Raw genomic sequence first — 26,702 nt, 5'->3', positions numbered from 1 at the left:
TTCTTTCTTGTTAGATATGCTTCATGCTTTTAGGAAAATCCCCGAGTCATCGTGCATATTTTTTCAAAAAGAGATAGGTTTCAAAAATTCTTACTTTCAGGGCATTGGAAGTCTGCCTGAGCTTCCTGAACTAGGCCCACATGTTTGGATCTGAGGCTGCCATTTCTCTCAGTTTACAGCCACGTGAGGAGGGTCTCAACAGATCCGGGTTCAACATTGAAAGCATCCATCATTCAGGGGACTCTCGGACTCATCAGAAGATTCAAAGCATCCTCTTGATAGCCTCCAATTTGCCTCTCCTTTGTTTCTACCTGGGAATTTCTGTCTCACAGTGCTTACCTTTGTCCCATGAAGAACACGAGGTGCTGATAGGAAGAGGTGGAAGAGCCTGGAATGACCCCTGAGAGGAAGCAAGGGGTCAACTCCACCACTCCACCACTCTTCCCAGCCTATAACTTTGGGCCAGCATTTTCCCTCCTCGTTGAATCAACTTTCTGCAGTTAGTGATGCTGATTACATTTGGAGATGTTTGTGAACCATCCACAGATATACGCTGTGTTTGTTTTGATTGTCAGGCCACAATGGCAATGCAAAGCTTTAAAACTAGCTAAGTCCCTTCTTGTATAGTCATCTAACTCCAGTAACTGTGATGGTACTAACCCCAGTGGCAGGTTTTACTTTACCACACACGCTGCCATGTTTTTACACTTAACTCTTACTGTGATATCACTGTGCTATTGTGTCTCAGAAGCTTTGGGCACAAGATCCTTCATGCTTATAGTCATTTTGGGTAATGGCTGTGATGTTGACCTCAGAAATGCTAAGGATGACTGGACAGGGGAGATGATTGACTGTGCAAGCTTGAAGATCCTCAGCACCAACATCAAAGTTGAACACAGCAGTACATATCTGTAATCACGGAGCTGGGAAAACAGAGGCAGGTGGATCCTTGGAGTTTGTGAGCTAACCAGCTTAGCTGTCATATCCTGGTTCCACAAGAGACCTAAACTCAAAAATTGCCCTGGAGCATGACAGAAGAAAAGAACTACAATGGCTTTTCTGGCTTCTACATATATGCAAATACATGCACACATGAATATGTACATATTACACACGCACCATCACTGCTGCCACCACCACCACTACCATCATCATCATCACCAACCCAACCACAGACCAAAACAAAACACAATGTTGGTGTAGGCAAACTGGTACATTACTGACTTTGTATGCACCTGTCTCCAAAGCCCATACATCTGTATCCTGCTTACGGGCTCACGTGCCCTTACAATACAGCCTTCTCCATCAGTCCCTCTCTACCTGAACGAAATACAAATGACAGAGTGCACTTCAAAAGGCTGTTCAGGAAGTGCAGCTGGTTGTCCAAAAATGGTCTGCTTCCTTTGTGCACACTGACTCCGACTTGTCGTGAATGCTTCAAACTTATCTTAATGTCATTTCAAAGGCAATTGAGGGAGCGTCCATGGAGATGGATGGCGTTGGTAGCCTGTTGCTGAATGCATATTAGGTTCTATTCATGGATTTCCTAGCAACCAGAGCCCAATGACGCACGCTGCCTGCGAGCTTGTACTGTGCTCATGTAGAGAATTCAATCACTTGGATTTTATTATTAATATTTTTAGAAAGCCTCACTAGATTAGCTGTGTGAAATGTGTTGTTATCTGAGTTACTATCGGCAGCTGGCTACAGTGGCATCTAAAGTCACGAGTCCTTGCTGGTGCTCAAAAATTCTTTTGTAAGAGATTAATTCCATTTTAATACCTCTGACAGTTAAAGATTTGTTTGAGAAGGAAGGAAATTAAAAGGAGAAACTTTAGAAGTGTGTTACCTTGGCAGAGTTCTCTCATGAGACAAACCAAATAAACATGGGCTCCAGGATCCAGGCAAGACAGCAGACTGGATCTTCAGGCTCATGGTAAAGCCAAGAACATAAATTTCATGTGCCTTCTTCATGAGTCATTGCTTACGAGTAGAGTGGAATATTTTATATATTAAGAATCACTGAATACAAATGTTACATGGGCTTAAAGGACATCAATGTTTGTCCTTCATTGTTTCAGGGGCCTAACCTATTCAGGCTACTTCCTAGTGTTTTTCAAGGTTTAATTTGTGATGTATTGGACAGGTGATAAATATACAGGTGGTCCCATGCAGTAGTATGTGCAGCATTCAGAGTTATAGTGAAACCTATATACACATTGGAAGAGGATCCTTTCTTGTAGGAGTGCCAGGCCATGCAGTCATTATGACAGTTACCATGGAGATTTCTCCAAAAGCTGAAATGGCAACTGCTGGAGGATGCAGCAGTACCACTACTGTCTACCCAAGGCATTTTACAAGCCACACTGGAGACATTTGCTCACCATGTGCATCCTCATTCATGTCAGCTGCTCTGTTCATGATATCAAGGCGATAGAGTCAGTCTAGATGCCTGTCAACAGATGGAGGATAAAAACTTGAGGTAAACACACAATGGCATCTTATTCAGGGGTGAAGAGAAAAAGAAAAGGAGATACCTGGGAAAATGGATGCATTTGAAAAGTATTGTACAAAGAAGGAAACTCAAGCCCACAAAGACAAACACTCACCTTTTTTTATTATAGAATATTTTATTTACATTTCAAATGTTATCCCCTTCCCTGGTTTCCCCCATTCCTGGAAACCCACTATCCCATTCCTCCTCCCCCTGCCTCTATGAGGGTGTTCCACCACCCACCCACTCCCACCTCCCCACTTTCGATTCCCCTACACTGGGGCATCTATCGAGCCTTCATAGGACCAAGGGCCTCTCCTCCCGCTGATGCCTGACAAGGCCATCCTCTGCTACATATGCAGCAGGAGTCATGTGTACCTTGGTTGGTGGTTTAGTCCCTGGGAGCTCTGGGGGGGGGCGGTCTAGTTGGTTGATATTGTTTTTCCTCCTAAGGGGCTGCAAACCCCTTCAGCTCCTTCAGTCCTTTCTCTAACTCCTCCATTGGGCTCTCCAAGCTCAGTTCAATGGTTGGCCTTGAGCATCCGCCTCTGTATTTGTAAGGCTCTCACAGGGCCTCTCAGGAGAGAGCTATTTCTTCAGAAAATTGGACACAATGTTACCTGAGGACCCAGCTAACCATTCCTAGGCATATACCAAAAAGATTCTCCATCATATAACAAGGACACATGCTCCACTATGTTCATAGCAGCCTTATTTATAATAGCCAAAAGCTGGGAAGAACCTCAATGTCCTTCAACATCAGGGAGGAATGGATACAGAAAATGTAAATGGTACATTTACACAATGGAGTACTACTCAGATATTAAAAATGATGAATTCATGAAATTCTTAGGCAAATGAACTTTTGTTTTTGATGGATCCCTTAGCATCTACATTTTACTTATGCGTATTCATGTAAAAGTGAATGTATGTAGGGACTGGGAAGCTATATGGGGCATGAGATGGGGGAAGAGGCTTTAAGGGAGGGGAGCACGGAGGGCAAGTGAACCCATGGGATGTGGAAGTGCAAAGGGAAATACTGGGGATAGAAAGGCTTAAGCAGGCATGAAGAAGAGCGGGAAGATGAGGGAGAGGGGAATATGAGAGGTGCCAACCCAAACTGAATATCAAGACACCAGGAGGGAAATGGATTTTATAAGCAAATTTAAAAATTTAAAAAACAATAGAAAGAGATGGAAAAATGCGCACATCCATACACATAGCTGACCAAACAGATCTGTCAAAAACTGAGTCATTTAACTTTTAAGTCTTTGACATGTCAAAGAGAAATACACTTAAATAAAATATTTCAAATGAGAATATATTTAAAGCTGTCAGTTTAAGAAGTTGGGCAATTGATACAGTGATTCAATCAATCAATCAATCAATCAATCAGTGTTTTAGAGACAGGGCCTATGGGATGCACCTGGTTAGCAGTTTATGGTGTTTCTGCCTCAGCCTTGTTGCCATGCCTGGTGTTTATTTTTCTCAGCATGTGCTGTTATTAATTAAAGTTCTTCTTTGATAAATTCACATTAGTAGGTGATGCAGTATAATTATCCTCACACATACCCTCCCTTGTCTCTCAATCTTGTCAATCCATCCTGCCTGCAAATTCCTTTCCCACATTCACATCTTTTTGCTTCTTTTTAGTTTAATGTTTTTATTTATTTATTTATTTATTTATTTATTTATTTATTTTATTTATTTATTATGTACTTTTGGAGATTTTCACATGACCCTCACTTTCCAACTTCTCCTATGTCCCCTTGCCTATTTCCATTTCTTTTTAATCATTGTTACATACACACATGCCCACATGCTCCCTCTGCACTGAGTTCAAGTGGTATGCTCATATCTACACATGTTTTGGAATGACTGTTTGGCATTGGATATCTGACTTCCCTCTGAGTATCTATCATTTGTCTGTAGCTCTTCATCTAAGGTGGCAAATTTTTCCATCATTCAAGTTGTTATGGCAACTGCTATCCTTATGCAAGACTAAGTTGCTTTAAGTGGTACATTATGTTAAAAAACTCGTCTGTAGTGACACATTTCTTTTTGAAAATAATTTTTCTTTGGGTTCCCGAGAAATGAGAAAGACTGGCTTTGAATTCTGCTCTCCCTCACCCTTCAGCATTATGGGAAATGGAGCGAATCTGAGGCACTAATGTGTGAATCTCCAAAAGGCCTTTAAGTGTCACAGAGAAGATAACATGGTCAGGAAGCTGAACCTACCTGTGGCCTGAATGTGGAGCCAACAGCTATCAGAACGGGAATTCTTATTTGTGTGAACTTGCTCATATGATGCTCTAGAATGCATGGGGAACAATGAGAATGCGAAATAAACAGTTTTCACCACCTGCAGACTCATTGAATATTTAGAACCAAAACAAATAACAATAACAAAAGGGCCTATCATCAAATCTCTATAAAAATCATTAAAATTGTCTGTTACAACTCTTTATTTTTCATAGAAGTGGAATGTAACAGTGAATATCAAAGTGATGACAATGAAAGTCTGTCCTCATCTTCATTATCTTCCAAAAAGACTTTGGTGATGCTGGGAATAAACCTTTAAGTAATAGAATGAGATGTTGCTCACTTAGAATCCAGATACCTGAGATGCTAATGCAGGAGGGCTGAAAGCTCCAGGCCTATTCAACAGCACCATTTCTCAAAATCAAATAGAGATGGAGTTGTTAGCCCAGGGGTGGAGAGTTTTCATGAGCAAGGCCTTGGGTTCATTCCTAGTTTGAAAAAAGAAAAGAAAACAAAAGAGACAAGAGGACAAAAAGTACTTGTATAGTTATTCTAGAAAACAGAAAAAGTTGTGCAATATATCTTATCAGGGAATGATTTTAGACTACTTAAAAAATCATTTGGGAAAAGAGATTTTAATGTTTCAAAAGTGCCAAGAACTGGTCCCTATAAGAAGCTTTGTTTTGACTCATATTTAATCTAATAAAAAAAGGCTTTGCTAGACATTTTGCTAAGGTAGCTTTTCTTTTATCTTCTACTTTTAAATTTTTTCCCATATAGTGTATTCTGATCAAAGTTTCCCCTCCGTTCACTCCCCCCAGTATCCCCTCATCCCCCATTTTCTTCAGATTAACTCCTCCATTTTCCTTTAAAGAAAAAACAAAACAAAAACAAACAAAGAAACAAACACCCCCAAAAGAGGACCAATCATGTTCTAAGTCACTAGAACACTAAGTCCCACAACCATAAAATATGTGCAGAGGACCAAGCTCAGACCCATAGAGGGTTAGTGTCTGTAGCTTCAGTCTCTGTAAACCCCTATGAGGTCTGCTTAGTGGATTCTGTGGTCCATGATCTCATGGTGTCCTCGACCACTCTGGCTCCTACAACCCTTGCTCTTCTTCTCTGGCTTGGCCTAATATTTGGCTGTGGATCTCTACATCTGTTCCCATCAGTTGCTGAATGAAGGCTCCCTGATGATGATAGGCCTAGGCACTGATCTATGAGTATCCAGAACATCATTAGGAATGATTTCATTGACTTGGTTTCCCATTTTTTATAGTCCTTACCTATCCTTGCCACCACACATGACAAGAACTTTACCAAATGAGGCATCTCCCCACTGCCATGCTCTTTCTTAAATAAACCACTGACCAAAGCAAGTGCAATGTGTTAGAGCAGAGTTCAACGTTCCTTAGGATAAGCCCTGGCTTTGATTTGCATCTTTACCATAATGTGTGTGTAGACTTCTTCTGACTAAGGGGTCAAGGTCCACTGATTGATGCACACAGGAGCTGGATAGCTAACCCACCAAAACTTGCTGGGGCCATTGAGGTTGGTGGTTGAGAGGGCCTTGACTTTCACCCACTCAGCTTCCCTCTGAGGGACTGCCCAGAAGGTTTCTTTTGTAGAGTGGCAAATTGAAATGTACCCCTGTGGCCTTGCTGCTGGGGCTCCTGAGGTGGGCTATCAGAGCACTTAAGCTGCATGTATCTCTAAGAGTATTGACTGTGCCCATCATCCTCCCATGTGAATCAATTTCTACAGAACAGAAGGGTTTGGAGCTTTTCTTCTTTCCAGGCTGATGTCAATAAGTTACTCTTGTTAAAGTTGGAATGGAAGGTTTATTTAGAAAAGTGATCAATTTCTAGCATTTCAAACCTCTGTTCTTTCCCCAAGACTGGTTGATTATCCAGGGATTTCATTTCAATGTTAGTTTAACATTTCATATTAATGACCACCTGTTGCCAGATGGGAACGAAATGATGGTGTCCAGTCAAGTATGACTTAGCAGAGCTCTGCACAGCCCACGAGGCTGCCCTGGGAGAAGCAGGCCTCTGAGTGTTTTCAGCAAAATTAATTATTTTGGAATGAATGTGTCAGTTTCTCTCCAAGAGGCTAAATGTCAATAAGCTGAAAATAACTTGTCTTCCCAGGGATCTTGATATCAATGCAAATTCATATAAACACAGTTTGTTTTTTTCTGGGCTAAAATAAATTACCAAACAGATCAACCTTTTCTGATGATAGATCTTGAAATCTTGGTAGATGAATTATACAAAATTTCATGTTGAATTTGGTTCATCGGAGAGGTTATTCCTACAGGGATTCTAACAGATTTTTGTTGATGGTCTGTGTTGGAATAATTAAAATCATCATTCATTACAGATTGTAGGAGGTTTAGGGTATAGAACACAGGTATTCTTCCTGGTGGCAAAGAAAAGCTGACCAGCATTTATTAACTATACCTGATACAAGAAACTAGAGGAAAACAGTGAAATTTAAGCTATAATGTTTAAAAAAACATTTTTGAGTTTCAAATAAAAACTGCTAAGGGTTACTCATCAAGTCATAATATAGTTCACATGAAAGATATTCTTCTCTCTTTTTAATGCATAGTGCTGTTTTGTTTTGTTTTGAGTAATTAGTTTCATTCTTTGGACTAGACAGATGGCTTAAAAATTTAGGCCACCTATTGCTCTTCCAGAGGACCCCAGTTTGATTTCTAGCACCCCCATCGAGTGGCTCACAACGCACCACAATGACCTGTAACACCAAGTCTAGGGCAATTTGATTCTCGCTTTTTGATCCCATGAGAACTGCAGTCATGTATACATGCTTGCTTATAAACTCTCTCTCTCTCTCTCTCTCTCTCTCTCTCTCTCTCTCTCTCTCTCTCTCTCTCTCTCTTTCTCTCTCTCTCCTCTCTCTCCCCTCTCTCTCTCCATCTCTCCTCCTCTCTGCTCCCTCTCTCCCTCTCTCTCACACACATACAGAATAAAAAACATAACTCTTCAAAAATTTCATCTTTAAATTCTTTGAGAATTATGTTGATATACAAACTTTGCTTCACTCCGTTTCAGCCTACGAATATCCTGATTTATGTGTTCACAGCATTGCTTAATTGGAACAATCAAATACAAGGTGGGTTTTGTGTTTTAGTAATCTCTGATCATCTTTTGTAAATCCCATCACCTTATGAAAAAGGCAAAGCTAGCTTATCACTATGTTGTGACTTTCCTAGTTTCATCTTACATAATTTCATGCATCTCTATGAATCATTATAGCTTACACATGTGTGACTTAAAGCTCTTCATAGCACATGTTCTGTGAATAAGTCTGATTTGCTTGGCCTCCCTAGTGTTTCCTTAAAATGATCATGAAATGATAAACCCCACAAGGGGCTTAGCATTATGTATTTCTTTCATTTATTTTTCTTCTTTCTTTCATTTCTTTCTTTCCTTCTTTTCTTTCTTTTCTTTCTTTCTTTCCTTTCTTTCTTTCTTTCTTTCTTTCTTTCTTTCTTTCTTTCTTTCTTTCTTTCTTTCTTTCTTTCTTTCTTTCTTTCTCTCTTTCTTTCTCTCTCTCTTTCTTTATTCCTTCCTCCCTTTCTTTTTTCCTTTTTTTTTTTTTTACAGGTTCTACTCTGTATTGGTCATATTAACAAAAGCAGTTTAGTCAAAAAGATCAAAGCCCATGTCATCAGCTGACTCCTCGGATTCTTCTTTCTTTGCCTCCACTTTCTGCTCCTCAGCCGGGGCAGCAGCAGTAGATGGGGCTGGACCACCAGAAGCTGAAACTCCAGCTGCTGGAGTGGGCTCACCAGCCCTACACTGCAGCTGAGGCTCCCAATGGTGATGTTGGCCAGGGCCTTTGCAAACAACCCAGGCCAGAAAAGTTCAGCACTGATACCAGCTGCTTTAGTGAGGGCATTGATCTTATCCTCTGGGACTGTCACCTCATCGTTGTCCTGCAGGATGAGGACAGAGTAGATGCAGGAGAGTGGGAGACAGAGGCTATGTTGTGGACTGCCTGCAAGGTACTAGTAGCCTGCTGAAGTGAGGGACTCACCCCAATGCGGCCTTAGCATCTTGGTGGTAACTGAGAGGAAAGGTTATTTTTTTTTAAATCTTTTTAAAAAAGGATTTATTTATTTATTTATTTATTTATTTATTTACTTATTTATTTATTTATTTAATATATATGAGTACACTATTGCTCTCTTCAGAGACACCAGAAGAAGTCATCAGATCCCATTGCAGATGGTTGTGAGCCACTATATGGTTGCTGGGAACTGAACTCAGGACCTCTGGAAGAACAGTCACTGCTCTTAACCACTGAGCCCAGGTTATGTATTTCTTAATAAGTGCCATATAAACTTTTGTTAAACAAACTCTCTTATTGATAGGTTTGGTTGTGCAATATTTTTGCTTTGCTATTAGTATTTTACTATCTTGAAATACCACCTTTAAGATAGACTAAGCCAATTTTCTAATGATATAAGTCTCTAAGTGGAAATATCTCACAGATAAATGACTGATGACTTACTTTTTGCTCTGAATTTTTCTCTAAGCTGTAGCAAATACGCTGCTGACCTTTCTCATGTCCCCATTACTTCATGGCGTTCCACAATTGGGTTTCTAAAATAACTTTTAGCAAATTTTCTATCTCCTTAGGCCTCCTTCTAGACTATGGAGTCCAGTGTACGACATGAAGCTTCTGCATTAGAATCACCTGTGAGTATTTGATAAACTCTCCAAAAATCCAATTTCTTGAAGATCCCCTCCAAGAGTGTCTTGAGACAAGATTTGGAAATGTTCATGTCGAGGAAGGTTCCAGGGCGGGTTTTAAGCACACTAAGCTTCAGGACACCTTGTTTATAGTTACCTTAATTTGTTTCTCTTCAACTGGGAAGCAGGCTTAACATAATTTGGTAGACCTGAAGGTACTACAGGGAATGAGAGGAATATTTTATTGCAGGAAATGCATCTTCCAAATCCCTTTTCTCTCACCTCATACCAGTCACTCAAGCTAATATGTGTGATCTGATAAGCTAATCTTTGATTGTGGTTTGACACTTAGTTTTTAGAGGATGAGGTACTAAAGCCCAAATGGTCATATTTTAGGAATCTGCAAAGCACTGTTATAGATGATTTAGTTTTTATATACATTTTTCTCTGACTGTCTAAGCAAATTTTGAAAAACAAAATGAGAGGTATGTTCATAAGATCATCAGTAATAATTGGCTGTACAATCATGAAGGAACAACAAAAAAAACCGATGATATTCTAGGCAAAGAAGATAATTAAGACAATGCAACTAAACAAAAATAGCAGTTTTAATATAAAAGGATATAACTCAAAAGGACTCTAACTCAAAAATAAATTAGTCTTAGTTTACTCTATCTCTGAAACATCTGTTTCATTTTTATTTTAGTGATGGATCAGTTGAAAAACAGAAAAAAATAGCAAGAGCACATTTGGGCAATGTGGAGTCAAAAGACCTACCACAAATGAAGGCTCAACAATAAAGAAGGATTAGCAGTGGAGTCAGAAAAATAGTTAACAGAATCAGGTAGGTTTTGATGAACATAAGTGATAAAATCAATAAATACATCATGGAACACAGTTGCAGGTACTGCTAAAAGATGCCTGCTCTCATCTCCTTTTCCAGCATTCTCCCCTAGGAATCCCAGCTTAATACCCAAAGATAAATTGAAATGTAGACAATGGTGAAGGGGTAAAGCATGTTTTCTGAGCCTGTGAAAGCAGGAGGCTATTCGGGGTAAAATCGATAAGAAACAGGACATGGGGATGCATCTCAGCTGATAGAGTTCTTGTTTAGCATGGATAATATGTCCAGTTAACAGCACCACCCACATAAACCAGGTGTGGTGGTGCATGCCTGTAATCATAGCACTTGGAAAACAAAGAGAGGAAGATCAGAAGTTCAAATGGCATGGGCTGTTGATGGTTAGCCTTAGACACCTGATACTCCAAAGAAGAAGAATCAGAAGAAGGAGAAGGAGGAGAAGGAGGAGAAGGAGGAGGAGGAGGAGGAGGAGGAGGAGAAGAAGAAGAAGCAGAAGAATCAGAAGAAGAAGAAGAAAAAGAAGAATAAGAAACAACAACAAGAAGAAGAACAAGAAGAGGAGGAGGAGGGGGAAGGGGAAGGGGAAGGGGAAGGAAAATGAGGAGAAGGGGAAGAAGAAGGAGGAGAAAGAGAAGGAGAAGGAGAGGAAGAGGGAGAAGAAGAAAGAAGAAGAAAATTAGAAGAAGAAAAGAAGAAAATTAGAAGAAAAAGAAAAGAAGAAAATTAGAATAAGAAAAGAAGAAAATTAGAAGAAAAGAAGAAGAGGAAGAAGAAAAGAAGAAGAAGAAGAGGAAGAAGAAGGGAAGAGGAAGGGAATTTATGTAACAAGACTCTTAAGGGAATGTCATTTTGAGACATGATATTCACTTACAAGTACTCAATATGAGATTGCATTGCCTTGCTCCTGACTCATGGGGGAGCGGATTGGAGCCAGCACTTTGATAACTGCATGCAAAGATATTGAGCTGTGTACTTCCGTTCCTCTTTTAATCTTCCTTATAAGCTGTTGAGCAAACAACTGGAACTGTATTTATAGATTCCATACAAGAAGTTCTTCAACCCCAATCTCATAACCTGATCCTAAAAGCTGTTACTGTGCTTCAAATTTCCCATCAGTCCTTGTCTTTATAAGCTACTTCATATCTTCATTAGTAATGATTGGAGTGTGTGTGTGTGTGTGTGTGTGTGTGTGTGTGTGTGTGTGTGTGTTTGTGTGTGTAGATTATTTTTGTTGACTCCATAAACTAATCTGATACCAATATCAATAAATACTTTACACATGCCATATCATTGTTTTATTTATTCATTCCTAAGCATATTCATGAACTTGTTTAACCAGGAGAATTTATAATTCAAAGTTAATAGAAAAGGCAGATTTTTTATGGTTGTGAGTCTAGCCTTTAATGGCTGAGCCATCTCCCCAGCCCAAAGCCAAGGCTACATAGCAACACTTTGTCTAAAAACTACCACAATAAATCTGACTTTTCTTTTTTTTTTTTTTTCCTTTTTTTTTTGAAAGGAGCATGCCATGGCTGTCTTCAGACGGGCCCTGCCAGAGCCTTACAAATGCAGAGACAGAAACTAGCAACCAACTATTGGACTGGACTTGGGGTCCCCAATGGAGGATCTGGAGGGTGGTCTGGAGGAGCTGAAGGGGTTTATAGCCCCATGGGAAGAACAATGACTTTGGACACCCAGACACCCCAAGACTCCCAGGGACTGAACCATCAACCAAGGGGTACACATGGTTCCAGTCAAAAATGTGGCAGAGGAATACCTTGTTGGGCATCAGTGGGAGGAGTGGTCTTTGGTCAGGTGAAGGCTCAATAGAGGCCCCAACAAAGGGAAATGGATAGGGGGGGTGGAGGGGTGGAGGGGAGGTGGGAGTGTGTCGGGTAGAGGAGCATATACATGGAGGCAGGGGGTGGGAGGAGGGGTAGGGAATCTTTGGGGATGGGGCTTTTGAGAGGGGGGCAGAAATTGGGAAAGGTTTTACCATTGGCAATGAAAATGAAGACGATAATAAAAAAAAAAAAGGCAGATTTGTTGTGGTAGATTTTAGACAAAGTGTTGCTATATAGCCTTGGCTTTCCTTGACTAGTCCTGGTAATTCTCCTGTCTCAGCTTCTAGATTCCTGAGATTACAGGACTGCACCACCATACCTGGCTTTAGAAAAGTTATTTTTATAAGTAAGCTATAAACATTGATTTTTTTTTAGGGGTCCATGCTCTCCATTTTCAACCTGGTTTTCCCGTGGTCTGATCACACAGCATCTCTAAAATAGGCTACTTATCTTCCTATAAGAGATTCATTAATAGTCAGTAGCTTTATGTCAAATAAGCCATAAGAATGTAGCCTACCAAAATGACAGTGATTTAGTCTTATACAAACTTAGAGGTAGAATGTGTCTGAGGAATTATCACAATTGCTTTCCAAAGAGATTACTTCTCTGGGCAGTGAAATAATACTAATCATGGCTACCCATTAGTGTTCTATTTTTAAGCCTGCTATCTTCTCTGATAGGATTCTGTTTAAAAACCTTCTATGGTAAGCCTCATGATGTCCCATTTTCTTCCATCAATAACTAAGCAAACAGTGGTGGTCCCATTTGTGCCTGGCTCCATGCCAGGTGCCAGGAAAAAAAATAAAGAGAGCCATAAGGGGAGTTCAGCAACATGACAGGGGGGCTTACTTAACATGAAAAAGTCGAGAGTTCAGTTCCCAACACTGCAAACACTCAACCAGACAAAAATAAAAGCAAACCAAAACCAAAGAGAAATAGACTTTGGTTTTTGGTTAAAGAGGGATCATCCTAACATCTAAAGAATATGGCGCAGTACTAAATGAACTTTGATAGAAAAATAACTAAAGCCAAGTGGCGATAAGTTAGTTTCATAGCACTGAATCCTTTGCATTTGACATCCTTCCTAGACATCCATGATTCAGAGAAGATGAGTTTGGGTGGGTCTAAAGGATCAAGCTGTGAATCTGAGGTGATGTTGGGTTCCTGAGTTGACTTAGTGGTTACTGGCACACCTCATATCATGCTATTATTTTAATCTTCCTGCCTGATCAAGTTTATGTCACATATGACAGTTGTAATGGTTGGGAATGAAAATGACTAGAAAATGCTCGTTCAATTTTAAAGGCCCTCGTGAGCAGACATAATCATCTTGGTAATCATAAGCTGACTGCAGTTAAGATGTCAAAGTCAAGCTTTTGGTGTAAATTATTCTACCTGGGCTGATACGACAAAATACCATGGACTTGGTAGCTCAAATAGAGAAGTCAATTTTATGGTTTTGGAGGTTGAAACACCTAAGGCCCTATCTCCCTGTAATTACTTCTCCAGTCTCCTCTGCAAGCATCACTATACTGGGATTTAGGAGTCCAAGATAAAGGTTTGGGGACACAATTCAATTAGTAGCAATGCAATTGTATTGCCAACAATAGAAAAACAAATCACATAATCACACATCAATTATTTTGTTTCAAGCCAGAGCAAATTTCATTATGTTATGCTTATATGTAGTCCTGTGATATTTCTGAGAGATTTTAAGGACATTTGTTTGTTTGTTTGGTTTTTTGTTTTGTTTTGTTTTTCAGAACAGCATGGAGAAACCGACAAAAATGTAAAGACCACTGCCCCTTTGAGGCATGAGTTACAAATTGATAATTTTTTTCCCAAAGCCTTGGAACAAAATTAAGAATTAGCATAAGATGTTAAATACTGAAGTCATGCCTAGAATGCTGCTGTTAACACTTGACAACATAGGTCTCATTTGGGATATGTTCGTGGCTACAATTGAGAGTTTCTTACAGTGAGCAGAATAATAAAAAATAATAATCAGAATAAGAGACCAGAAAAGAATGAAGTCAAGTGTCACTAGTGAACAGCTATCTGGAGATAATAAATAATGAGATCGCCATTTGTTTGAAAATGCAATATCTTATCTTATTGTTCAAGGCAGGGTAAAAGGAGTCCTAAGTAATAAAAAAAAAGTAATAGATTAAAAGACATGAAGTTTCAAGTTGCACTAATACAAATAACTGACTTACTTCTTTTTATTTTTATGCACATCAGCTTCCCTCTTGCTCTATGTTCCTTTCCCCCTCCCTCCTCCTCTCCCTCCCCCCTTCCTTTCCTTTTCTCTTCTTTATTATTGATTAGGAAAGGTTTCTATGGACTCATAAAGGGCACCAGTGCTGATGGGGAAACACTCAATGCTATGAAAAACTTGTTCTCCTACAGAAAATTTAAATATAATTTTGAGAGAGAGAGAGAGAGAGAGAGAGAGAGAGAGAGAGAGAGAGAGAGAGAGAGCTGCAAGAGTATTCAACATTTTAAATACATCAAGTGTTTCTCCCTTTGGGGTTGCCTTTCTGTTTCAGGATTAATGAGCCAGGGGAGCTTGGCTCATGGGCTTATTAAAGGAAGTCTGATGGGTGACTTAGGTAAGTTAGAAATGGACTTCCCTACGCTCAATTATATTGTGTATTTCCTCAACGCTTCTGCATTTTTAAAGAGATTAAAGAAACATTAATTATATGATCTAAATACTAAAGGTTGAAAAGAGCAAACTAATTCAACCTTACCACATGCTAGTAAAGTTACTGTGCAAAATCCATGGAGTTAGAGAAGACATGACTATGTCGCAGACCGACCGCAAAATGACTAAAATAGATACATGCTTGCTGTATTCCTTACTGTTGCTTTAAATTGGTGGAGTTTCTTCTTTCAAGGCCATGCCAGTCTCTGAGTGGTTGTGGATGCTGAGGTCTTGAGGTGTGATGGTGATGCTTCAAGCTCAAGTCTTTTCCAGCCCCACCCAAAGGATTACATTCTGCGTTGTCTTCATGTATGATACAGATGGGCTCATGGCTGGTGGCAGATTTAGGAAATAGGGCTTTATCAGAGGAGGGGCACCTGCCTTATTTGCTGTATATAGCTCAGCCCAGATTCTTGCTGAGTGCTCTCTGCTGCTTGTCCTGTGGAGAGGCGAAGAACAAGCCACTCCTTGACCAACTCCTGCCAGGGAGTCAGTTGCTACCATATTGTGCTAAACTCTATAAACCATGAACTGAAAGAAGTAAGATCCTCCTTGAGTAGCTTTCTGTCATGTGTTTCCTGACAGCTCTGATGTAGTGTATTGGGACAGGGAAAGAGAGTGAGAAACAATTTGAGGAAATCTCATCCTCTTATTTTCTCTGAGAAGCTTCTCAGGGACAGGAGGGAGGGAGCAAGTCTTTCTTATTAGTATACATTTTTAGTAAATGCCTCTGAAATGCATACTGGCTCTGAATCGCTAAAGCAGATTATATCAAATTATCAAAAATATTAAAAAAAACACCACATTTCATTCTCCCCAGAAACACAAAGGAACATGTCCCAAATGTATACTAAAAGAAAGCACTCTCGCTGTGGAATTATTTAGAGTTAAGAGTGCCTAAATTGAATTTCAAATTAAATGGACTTACACATAATTGTACAAAATGGGATTTCAGGTCTGCGATAGCTGATGCTAAGGCATGTTTACAAGGTTTAAGTTTGGCTTTGACATTTTGGCTTTTTTTTCTTTTAAGTAATCCAAACATCAAACACATTACATGTAAATGCATGTTTATCTCATTTAGGTTCTGAGAGTTCTTAGTCATTACCTATCACTAATGGGGACATTTTGGTCAGACTGTATAACTCAGTCTTATGGTTTGGATCTTCAGTGTCCTCCAAGGCTAGTACACTAAAGGTCCTTGGATGGCGGAACTACTTAGAAATGGTGGAAACTTTAGATGGAGGCCAGTGAAAGTTGGGTCCATGAGGGCATGTTATTGAAGGAGATATTGGCACCCCAGCCCATCCCTTCCCAGTCCCCATAGCTCTGCTACCCAGTAACCATGAGGTGAGTGGCTTTGCTTCACAGTGCATCATGTCCTGCTATGCTACTGACCCCAAATCAGAGGCCAACTGTCCATGCCCTGACACCTCTGAGACTGTGAGCCAAGACCAGCTTTCCTCCATTATGTGGATTCTTTGGTTATGCCATTGCATCAATAAGAATCTGACAGCCGTACCTAGTATTTTACCTAGTATTTTAAACTTCCAGGTTTACTGAGTTTGAGAGCTTGTTTTGAGGTTCGAGTAGGTTACTCCTATACCCTTGAACAGAGAGCAGTTGTCTTTGACCCAATATGCAGCTTCAGGGTGGATGCCCAGGGAGTGGAGATGGGAGACAGGGACACCAGATCAGACCAACCAATCCAGCTGACCAATGGTGTGGAATGTCTTAGAAATACTAACCTCACACCCCAAGATGAGTTTACATCTCCTGGAACTTTCTGGAAGAAGACAGGCTTGAATAAATAGAGCTTAGTGCAAGCAGAAACTCTGATCGAGTTTGTTTTCCCCTTGCTGCCTTTTTACATCAAATTTCTGATTGAAAAATGCAGCATGTAGAAGAATTTTGCTTTAAGCAGATTCTCTTGCTGTTGATAGTCTCACGAGAATGAGTCAGTTGGTTTCTGTGAACAGTTGGCTTGTTTGGATCTCTGCTTTCTGAATATTTTATAGCGGATGTTTGTTTCCCTCAGCATTTTATCTGCTAGAAAGCTGATAGCCTAAATCCATAGTTCACTTATTCCAAATTTATCAGGCTTAACAGAAAGGATTTTATGTACACTAACATCACTCCTGACTCTACCTTTATTTCTTTCACTTTATCAAATTCGAATCACTTACAGGGAATGTATTTTATATTATTGGATTGTATCTTTTTCTAGTTTTCTTAAGTATTTTTCTTGGGACTAAGTGGAATATAAATCAATAAGAAGTATTTGTAATAATGTTAGCATGGTCAAAGAAAGCCTAAGAAATGACAAATATCACTACTCAAAACTCAGGTGCTGTGAAGTAACTATAATGTAAGTTACTTTAAGCTTCAGTTTAGAAATAATATTCTGTTTTTTTTTGTCCCATTGTTTCTAAAATATAGATGAATCCTTGATAACCCAAGGTTGGGAGAAGAAACAGACACTCTGTGTATTTAAAAACTTCTATACAATAGAGTTGGGACTCAATCCTCTTTACATCAATGCCTAGGAACTGATGAATTTTTCTTGTTGGCAATTACTGAATTTGAAGGTTAGGGGCACATCATGGTGCTGATGATTAACACTCTGCATAGTCCACCCATATTAGTTATTAAGCTATTAAATACTTTGATTAAAAGTAGCTGATAGAGAAACTTTGTCTTGATTATTTCACCCTAACAGTGCCTTATATGATTTTGAACACTTTCATTAGTCCATCAATTAGAAGACTAATGCTTGACCTTTAGATAGCCTCTGGTATCCTGCATAGTTCTGATTGGTTGAGATCTCCCACATAATAATTCTAATTATTTGTACACCTTCCCTGGGTTGACCTGCACATGCAATTCAAGAGAATAGTTTGGCAAAACTAACTGCTAAGTTGGAATGCCTGAATGGCAAAACAAAACTGCAGGCTCCTCCTACTACGAGAAGGATTGTGGGGGCACTCAGTGACTTTGAATCAATCCTTCAACCAATCATCCAAGCAGTAAGCAGGTCGAATTTTGCTCTGCCACAGTAAGCTCAGCCGTGGAACCATGACAGAAATGCCATCTCTCCTTAGCAGAGTGGGGATTTGTCTGTGACAGGGAAATTGCCAACACAGACAAAAAAATAAACGTGAAGGATTCGTGGGGGGTAGAGAGAGCACAGCTGGTATATAATTAAGAAGAATTATTGGCAGCAGTAGAGTCTGACTACAACTAAAAGCTGGGAAAGATTCACAAGAGTGAGAGTGAGAATTCAGTTCTGCCCTGCATGGTCAGAGTTGCAGTGCCGTGGGGTCATCTTACACAATGGCACCATAGAAGGAACATGACGTTGTCATATTTCAGTCTACTTGTTAACCTGTCACTTATCAAATGAAGATAGTTTGGAATGCTATTTAATTCTGACCCTCAGCTCAGCACTACCATGAGATTAAAATACTATGGTCTATACTAGTTTTATTTTTATTTTTAGCAACAAGCTTGTCTTTACTGTATCTCTGTTAAATTAGTGATCAGTAACCTTGGTATGGCATACCTTAACAAGTACCTTAGTATGGTGTCAGCTTTTTTTTTTTTTTTTTTTTTTTTTTTTTACAAACATGTGGTTGTCCATAGAATGCTGAATCCTTTGGCTTTCTCATGTAATATTTTGCTAAGAACTTTTAGGAAAAAATATTAACTTTCTCTGAATTCACTGGATGAACACAAGATTCTGTTCTTGCTACAACGAAGAAATGCAATTCACCAGCTAGGTTCTCAGAACAGTGTGGATGGAGGGTGAAGTCAGTGCTTTCGCTTTGCTGTTCCCCTCTACTACTTGACAACAGGCCTCTGCACAGCTGCATTCCGAGTCATCTGAGCAAGCATAGGGAAAGTAAAATTTGATGGCAGCTGTTTAAGAGCAAGCCATGGACAGGGAAGCACCCTGGGCTGCTGAGGTGACTTAGTGGGCAAAAGTGCTTTCCTCCTTGTACTGTGAATCTGATAACCTGAGTTTAATCCCATGGATCATCGTAGAAGAAGGAGAAACCAGCTCAGGAGACCAATCCTCCGACCTCCATATGCTTGCTTGGAACTCATGCACGCTTCCCCCTCCAACATACACACTAGCCTTTTTTTTTTTTTTTTAAATGTGAAGAGCCCTTACACGCCATGGCAATCACAGAGAGCTACTGCAGAATCTGTTCTCTGAAGGGCACAAACCAGCGAGGAGGCCTCTTCATCACACAGTGCATTAGGAAACAGCTGTTCAGCTTTGGATTTTAATATGGATTCTTCGGATGGATCTTGTTCTGTTTGCACTTGTAAATGTTGCTTGGGCAAACAAAACAAAACAAAACAAAAACAACAAAAAAAAAACAACCCCAAAACCAAAACCAAAACCTGGTGAGATATTCCAGAAACCTTTCCTTAGGGTCCTGGGTCTGAGCTAAACCTCAGAGCTCATGTACTCTTTGGATGCCTTTCTCTTCTCTAGTACTTTCTGGCTGAATGTGGAGAGCAACACATCCCAAGGTCTTTTGAGGGAGCAGCAGTGTTGCTTATAGTAGAGTGCAAATGTTCTCAGATGCACTAGAGCCATTTCCAGGGAGTGTCACACTAGAGGACCTTAAGAATATGGGAGAAAGGGGCTGGGGAATGGAGGGCAAGATCTTCCTTGTGCTGACACTTTTCTTGTGCAGTACTTCACTGTATTTGGGAATTTTAACAATTAAAAATCTTCTCTTCTAGAAGAAAAGGTCAACCTGGGTTGTGCCATAGAACTTGTAACAGTTCCAGTTTGGCGACCCTGGGATTCCAGTCTGACTTTGCTGTTGTATTATAAACGTGGCAAGAGACTGAACTGCTCTTAGGTATTCCCAGGTCCTTACAATGGAATACTGAGCAGGATAACCCCAGCAAAGCTTGGGATTATCATATGGGAAGAACTGGTTTTTGAAGAGTCTAGCTTCCTTTCCAGTCTTTTGTATTGCATGTATGCCAGTGCACCTCCCCTAGAGCACTCAACTCTACTGCAGCAAGAAGAGACAAAACAATTGGTGCTTCAGCTCTGCATTATTAGATTCTTAAAACAGCATCTTGCCTTTCACAGTGCCTTTGGTATTTCTGACGGGAAGCTGCTCGTTAGTCAATGATCACCTGCGTCATTTTCCCAGACATCTTAGAGATCAATATTTGGGTAATCAATTTGATCCTGCAGGCAATCTAATTGGTCTCCAGTTGCTTTTGGCCTACCAGACTAACCTTGTCATCTGCTATGCCCCAGGATACATCCTTTCTTTACCTTTCAATTTATTTCCAACTGTGGGTAGAAGCATTGAATATTAGCATTTTGAGAATATACAATTGATTTTTCTCTGCAATCTTTCGTCAAGCATTTGGCTGCTAGAAGTTTCTTGTGGCAAAGAAAGTTCTGCTCTGTTGTGTTGTCTCATTAAGTGCTTGGCTGTAAAACCTTGGTACTTTTTGTAACTCTAGTTGTGCTGCAGGTTGACAGCCCTTCACATACTAAGGCAACTGTATTTGCCTCCAAATTCCCTCATTTTCTTACTTGGCTCAAGGTACTAGCAATGAGCTTTCTGCTTTAGTGTTCCTCATTGCTACGTCTTTCTTCTGGGCTAGAAATTCCACATATTTCTCCTTACATACTCTCATTTTTAATACTATATCAAGGTTTGGATACCATAGGGATTATTGAATGTAGAAAATTTGTTATAAAGAAACTGGAGGATGGAAGGAAGGAGGAAGGAGCAAATATGGAGGCAATACAGAGCAAATGACCACAGAAGGCCAACACCACTTCAGGACTGGGGATAAAAGACTTTGAAGGCAGAGTTTTGCAGATTGCTGAGAAGTGTTGAATTGGTTTCATGTTAGTCCCTCAGAATATAGCTATGTCAGGCTGGAACTCAGATAACTGGGAGGGATCCTCCTACTGAGACAGCTTGGAGGAAGGCCTCTTCTGAACCGGGAATTCCTTGATTGGTGGTCTGATCCCCAGAGAAGAAGGGTCACAGTATGTTTAAGAATGCCTCCCAAAGTCAGAGGGATGCCCAACATGAGTCAGAAATGACGGTGGTGTCTCTTTTCCTTTCTCCATTATCCAGTGTCTCCTACTGGTAAAACCAAACAGGATTCAGCTTGCGAAGCAGCAATACGTTTTGCAGATTCACAGCTCTTGGGAACTGAGTGAAGAGGAGTGGGTTTGGGGTACAGAGAAAATAGCATCAGTTGTTCAAATGTTTGTTTCTAAGCCATTTAAAAGAAATCCCAATAAAACTAGATAATTTTAGTTATATTTAAACAAAGGCTTAAAATTTCTTCATATGTTAATGTTTACTTATTGGTTCATATGTAGCTGCATAGGAAAAGTTACTTCAGAGATTTTTAAAATTATTTTACATAGCCCTCCACACTTTGGGGTATTGGGAATTGAATCCAGGATCTTCTATGTACTAAATAAGCACTCCATTTGCTGAATTATGTCACCAGACCTCTTTTTTCATTCTATCTATCTATCTATCTATCTATCTATCTATCTATCTATCTATCTATCGATATATATGTGAAATTTATATATATATATGTGTGTGTGTGTGTGTGTGTCCAGATAGGTTTTGAACTTATGATCCTCCTGACTCAGATTTCTAAATACCTGAGATTACAGGATTATTCTACTAACTTGCCCTTATTTTTTAAAAATATCATTTTTAGTTTTACTTTCTACAAAGCAAAGTTTTTTTTAACTTGCAATATAAGCATTCCATTCAAGCACTCTTTGTCTCAAATGTATTACCTATCATCCCTAATTTCTACAATACAGATTGTCAGAACACAACTTATCTACCAAAACTCACCTATATTATGTATATTGTATATATATATACATATATATATATATAATATATGTGTGTATGTGTGTATTACGTATATTCATGTATATATTATATGTGCATTACATATATAAGATCAAACTCTCTAGCCAGGTTAAAACTTGAGTAAATTATCAACAGAGACTCATTAAAACTTTCATTATTGGAGTAGAAAGGACAAAATATAGTTGTTTGATATGTTGCTTTCTTCCTGTAAGAAAAGTTATAAGCAATTTCATTAAAAGCCTTGATTTTCTCCTTCATGGTAGAAGAAAGCTTCAGCTACAAACACGCTGGCTGTTATGGGAGGGAAGAAAGCATTTCAAGTTTTGCAATTTTTTTCTAGAGTATTCTGAATTGAGGATTATTGAGGCAGATGAAAGATGAAGAAAAACAATTTCCTTATCTTGAAAATGCTTTCCTAAGTGTGGCCACAGAATAAAATACATTGATCTGGGTGTCTGTGTGCCCTGTTTATAGCCCCAACTTTGCCATTAAAGTCCATTTGCAAGTAGCTCTTTGAGCCTGAGGCTTTTGCTACCAGGACAGGGACCATGATCTCAAGGTTTGCAGAACAAATCCTCATATGATGTTCTTGTTTTCCTTGTAGAAATGGGAGTTTGGAATAGAAAGGGGGGCTACAGTGGATTTTGATTATGTGAATCCTCTCTCTGTGGACAATGGGTAAGTTGTAATTGAGTTTTGGGGCCGTGGTATCCAATAAAACCCAATAAAAGCATCCAACTTCCATATTCATTATCAAACAAATCAAGAAAGACATTGAATCACTATAGAGTCAGACATTGGTTTAAATTGCAGTTTTGTCTCAAGGGCAGTAGTCTTTGATGTGACCTCTCTGAGCTACAAATTGTAGAACCAAAAAGAAAAAAAAAAGGAAGTCACCAGTGTGATTCTTCACATCAACAATATTAACATCATGGTAAGTAGTAGCATCACTTGAGAACCATTTTTGTGCCTCTCTGGTATACTGACACTTAATGTAGTCAACATTCTCATGATCTACTCCATCTTCCACTGGCATTTGACCAACTCCCGGCAGTCCACAAAAGACATAGTTACAGCTGTCCTTACTGTAGTCTAGTATGCATGTGTGTGTATGCTTGCATATGCATTTGCAATGGAGAGCACAGGTGGTTTAACTCCCTCTGTTGTCTTTCATCAAATAGGATGTAGGGATTTATTGATGAAACCAGGATTTATTTCCTGGTAAAATGACTTTAACCAACTTCTCCTCAAAGTCAAGATTAAAGTCCACATGTTGGGATAGGAAAGAAATGATTGACTTTGTCCTTGCAGGGATGGCTGAAGCTGTAACATACCTTATAGGCGTTTAGGAGCACAACGTGGGTTCTCCTGTTTCCAAACCACATTTCTACAGAGCACAAAATGATATGTTGAATGTAATTCACTAATGCAGCTTCATTATGAGACTCAACTAAATACATATAGCAGTGTTTCAACTTTTAGAGAACATGGACCAAAAAATTTAAGTGTTTTATGCAAGGAACCAGTGAGTTCAGGTATCACTGAGGATGAGGAGTTAATCTGTGGTTTTAAACTTTGAATTAGATCTTGTGGTTTAGCCTATTGGAGGGACTTGTATGTCTCCCTCCTCAACTCCCTTGCTAGAAGCTCCAGGACCATTGCCATTTGTCTTACTCAACAGATTGTGTCATCCAGCTCATGTCTTCTCAGTGAACACCCTTCCCTTGGGGATCCCAGGCAAGACAGACTCAGATTCTTAAGTCAAAGTCGGCTGGGATAGTAGAAGCATAGTTTTCCAGTTTTCTCACCCATGGGGGTGTCTTTTCTTTCTTTACCTGCAAGTATTCTGGAGCCCCCATCAGTTCAGCAATGCAACCTTGACGGGACCTGTCTTCCTAGACTGTTAATTTCACAGCCGGATGAGTAGAAAGGTAATTTATATGGGTCACTCAGATTTAAAACGCTGTCGTGTCTCCTGACTAGGTGGAATGAGAGGATTTAAAAGAATTATTAGTGTGGTCCGGAGCGACAGTCTGTGGGCTCTCTCGACACAGTCCCGTACCTTTTCCATTTGGTAAATGCCCACGTGGCTGCCCCATGTTGACTGTGGATTACAACCGAGATGAGAAGCCAGCCACTGGGGGAAGATTTTTGTTTTCATTTATTTTTAATTAATTGCAAACTTCCTCTTTCATTTGGCTGGCCACGCTCTGCAGATCCCAGGGACACGGGGAGCTCTGCCAGCACTGGGAGGCACTGTGCAGAACTGTGAGAGGTAGCTCATCTGCTTGCTCTCTGTCCTCAGGCAACATTGAATCGCATCTTCATGCTTGGAACCAGCCTTCCGAAGTGGTGCACAGTCCTTCTGCCTTAACTCTAAAGCAGAGGTATATATTTGCCCTTAAGGATTTGTTTACTCTCCTTGAATGAGCAGTCTCCTGTTGGAAATAGAAGCTGCCGAACAGTAGAAAAGGCTACAGACAGACAGACAGACAGACGGTAGGCTTTGGGAGACAATCATATCTCTCCTGAATGGATTAAACTGACATACATCCACCTATACTCTTGAAGAAATGTGTGATGTGGGGACCTGGATTTCCTGCCTCTACAATCCTAGGCTTCTGCATCTGTAACCTAGTTACACTGTAGGATAAGCAAAGCTCCTGGCACCCATGCCTTCTATAGAATCATCAATAGTAGAATTGTCCAAGAGGATGGATGTTTATTTATCTAATATTTAGTCCACTGGTCTAAAAAAAATCTAAGTTAAGGAAAACAAAAAGAAAAACAAAACAACACCAACCCTCTTTCCCCCAAAAAACCTCTAAATTCTTTGTTCTACCAAGATGATAAACTGGTATAACAGAAATATCCTCTATTGATAAACACGTAGAGAACAGAAAAATCTATTAGTAACAATGATGAAGTCATTGACTATCAGAACCTGAAGGAAGAAATAAAACTATTTTCTTGCCTTTGAACCTAAGAGAGATTTGGAATAGTAAATAATAACAAAGAGAAGTGAACTTTGAATTTGTCACAGGAGAATTACATTGGTCCATGGAGGGATACTTGAGATTTAAGAACTCTGTTTATGTGTGTGTGGGGGGGGGGGAGGGAGGCAAAAGGAATCAGTTGAGACTGCTCTCTGACCACCTGAGCAGCTTCTGTAGATACTGAGTCTAGACATCAATAGGCAATTATTAATCAAAATGAAATAGAACGAAGAGACTGTGAAAAGAATGAGTAAAGTTTAATCGAATCAGGAAAAAGAAGGCAGAAATGTCAGTAAAACCTAATACTGCCTCTTTAAGACAGTAAGTTTTTTTTAATTTAGAAAGGTTTTTAATGCAATCTTTTATTCCATATATTCTTTATTTACATTTCAAGTGAGTTTCCCTTTTCTAGATCCCCCCTCCCCAAAAGTCCCATGATCCCTATTCCCTCCCCCTGTTCTCCAATCCACCCCTTCCCACTTTCCTGTCCTGGTATTCCCCAACACTGCTGCCCTGAGCCTTTCCAGGACCAGGGGCCACTCCTTCCTTCTTCTTGGGCAACATTTGATATGTGCATTGTGTCTTGGGTATTCCAAGCTTCTAGGCTAATATCAGTTTATCAGTGAGTGCATACCATGAGTGTTCTTTTGAGACTGGATTACCTCTCTTAGTATGATGTTCTCCAGTTTCATCCATTTGTCTAAGATTTTCATGACTTCATTGTTTCTAATGGCTGAATAGTACTCCATTGTGTATATATACCACATTTTCTGTATCCATTCCTCTGTTGAGGGACATCTGGGTTCTTTCCAGCTTCTGGCTATTATAAATAGGGCTGCTATGAACATAGTGGAACATGTATCCTTATTACATGCTGGGGAATCCTCTGGATATATGCCCAGGAGTGGTATAGCAGGGTCCTCTGGAAGTATCATTTCCAGTTTACTGAGGAATCACCAGACTGACTTGCAGAGTGGTAGTACCAACTTACAACCCCACCAGCAGTGGAAGAGTGTTCCTCTTTCTCCACATCCATGCCAGCACCTGTTTTCTCCTGAGTTTTTGGTCTTAGCCATTCTGAGTGGTGTGAGGTGAAATCTCAGGGTTGTTTTGATTTGCATTTCCCTGATGACTAAGGATGTTGAACATTTCTTTAGGTGCTTCTCAGCCATTCAATATTCCTCAGGTGAAAATTCTTTGTTTAGCTCTGTACCCCATTTTTTAAGGGAGATATTTGGCTCTCTGGAGTTCTCTTTATATCTCTTCTTGAGTTCTTTTTATATCTTGGATATAAGCCCTCTGTCAGATGTAGTGTTGGTAAAGATCTTTTCCCAATTTGTTGGTTGCCATTTTGTCCTTTTGACAATGTCCTTTGCCTTACAGGATCTTTGTAGTTTTATGAGGTCCCATTTGTCAATTCTTGATCTTAGAACATGCTATTGGTGTTCTGTTGAGGAAAATTTCCCCTGTGCCCATGTCCTCAAGGGTCTTCCCTAGTTTCTTTTCTATTAGTTTTAGTGTGTCTGATTTTATGTGGAGGTTCTTAATCCACTTGGACTTGAGCTTAGTACAAGGAGATAAGAATGGATCAATTTGCATTATTTTGCAAGCTGACCCCCAGTTGAACCAGCACCATTTGTTGAAACAGCTATCTTTTTTTCCCACTGGATGATTGTAGCTCCTTTATCAAAGATCAAGTGACCATAATTCTGTAGGTTCATTTCTGGGTCTTCAATTCTATTCCATTGATCTACTTGCCTGTCACTGTACCAATACCATGCAGTTTTTAGCACAATTGCTCTGTAGTACTGCTTGAGGTCCTGGCATGCTGATTCCCCCAGAAGTTTTTTTTACTGTTGAGAATAGTTTTAGCTATCCTGGATTTTTTGTTATTCCAGATGA

At 39.7% G+C, this 26,702-nt stretch overlaps 1 pseudogene; it reads right to left on the bottom strand.

Annotated features, from left to right (window-relative positions):
• Window positions 1-8,430: 8,430 nt before the first annotated feature.
• Window positions 8,431-23,903, bottom strand: LOC127677834 (60S acidic ribosomal protein P1-like; annotated as a pseudogene).
• Window positions 23,904-26,702: the final 2,799 nt, after the last annotated feature.

Source organism: Apodemus sylvaticus, chromosome 2 (genome assembly GCF_947179515.1).
Source record: "Apodemus sylvaticus chromosome 2, mApoSyl1.1, whole genome shotgun sequence".
In the NCBI taxonomy this organism is placed as follows: domain Eukaryota; kingdom Metazoa; phylum Chordata; class Mammalia; order Rodentia; family Muridae; genus Apodemus; species Apodemus sylvaticus.
Note: the sequence above shows the minus strand (reverse complement) of the source record. Positions and strands in the feature narration are given on the sequence as shown.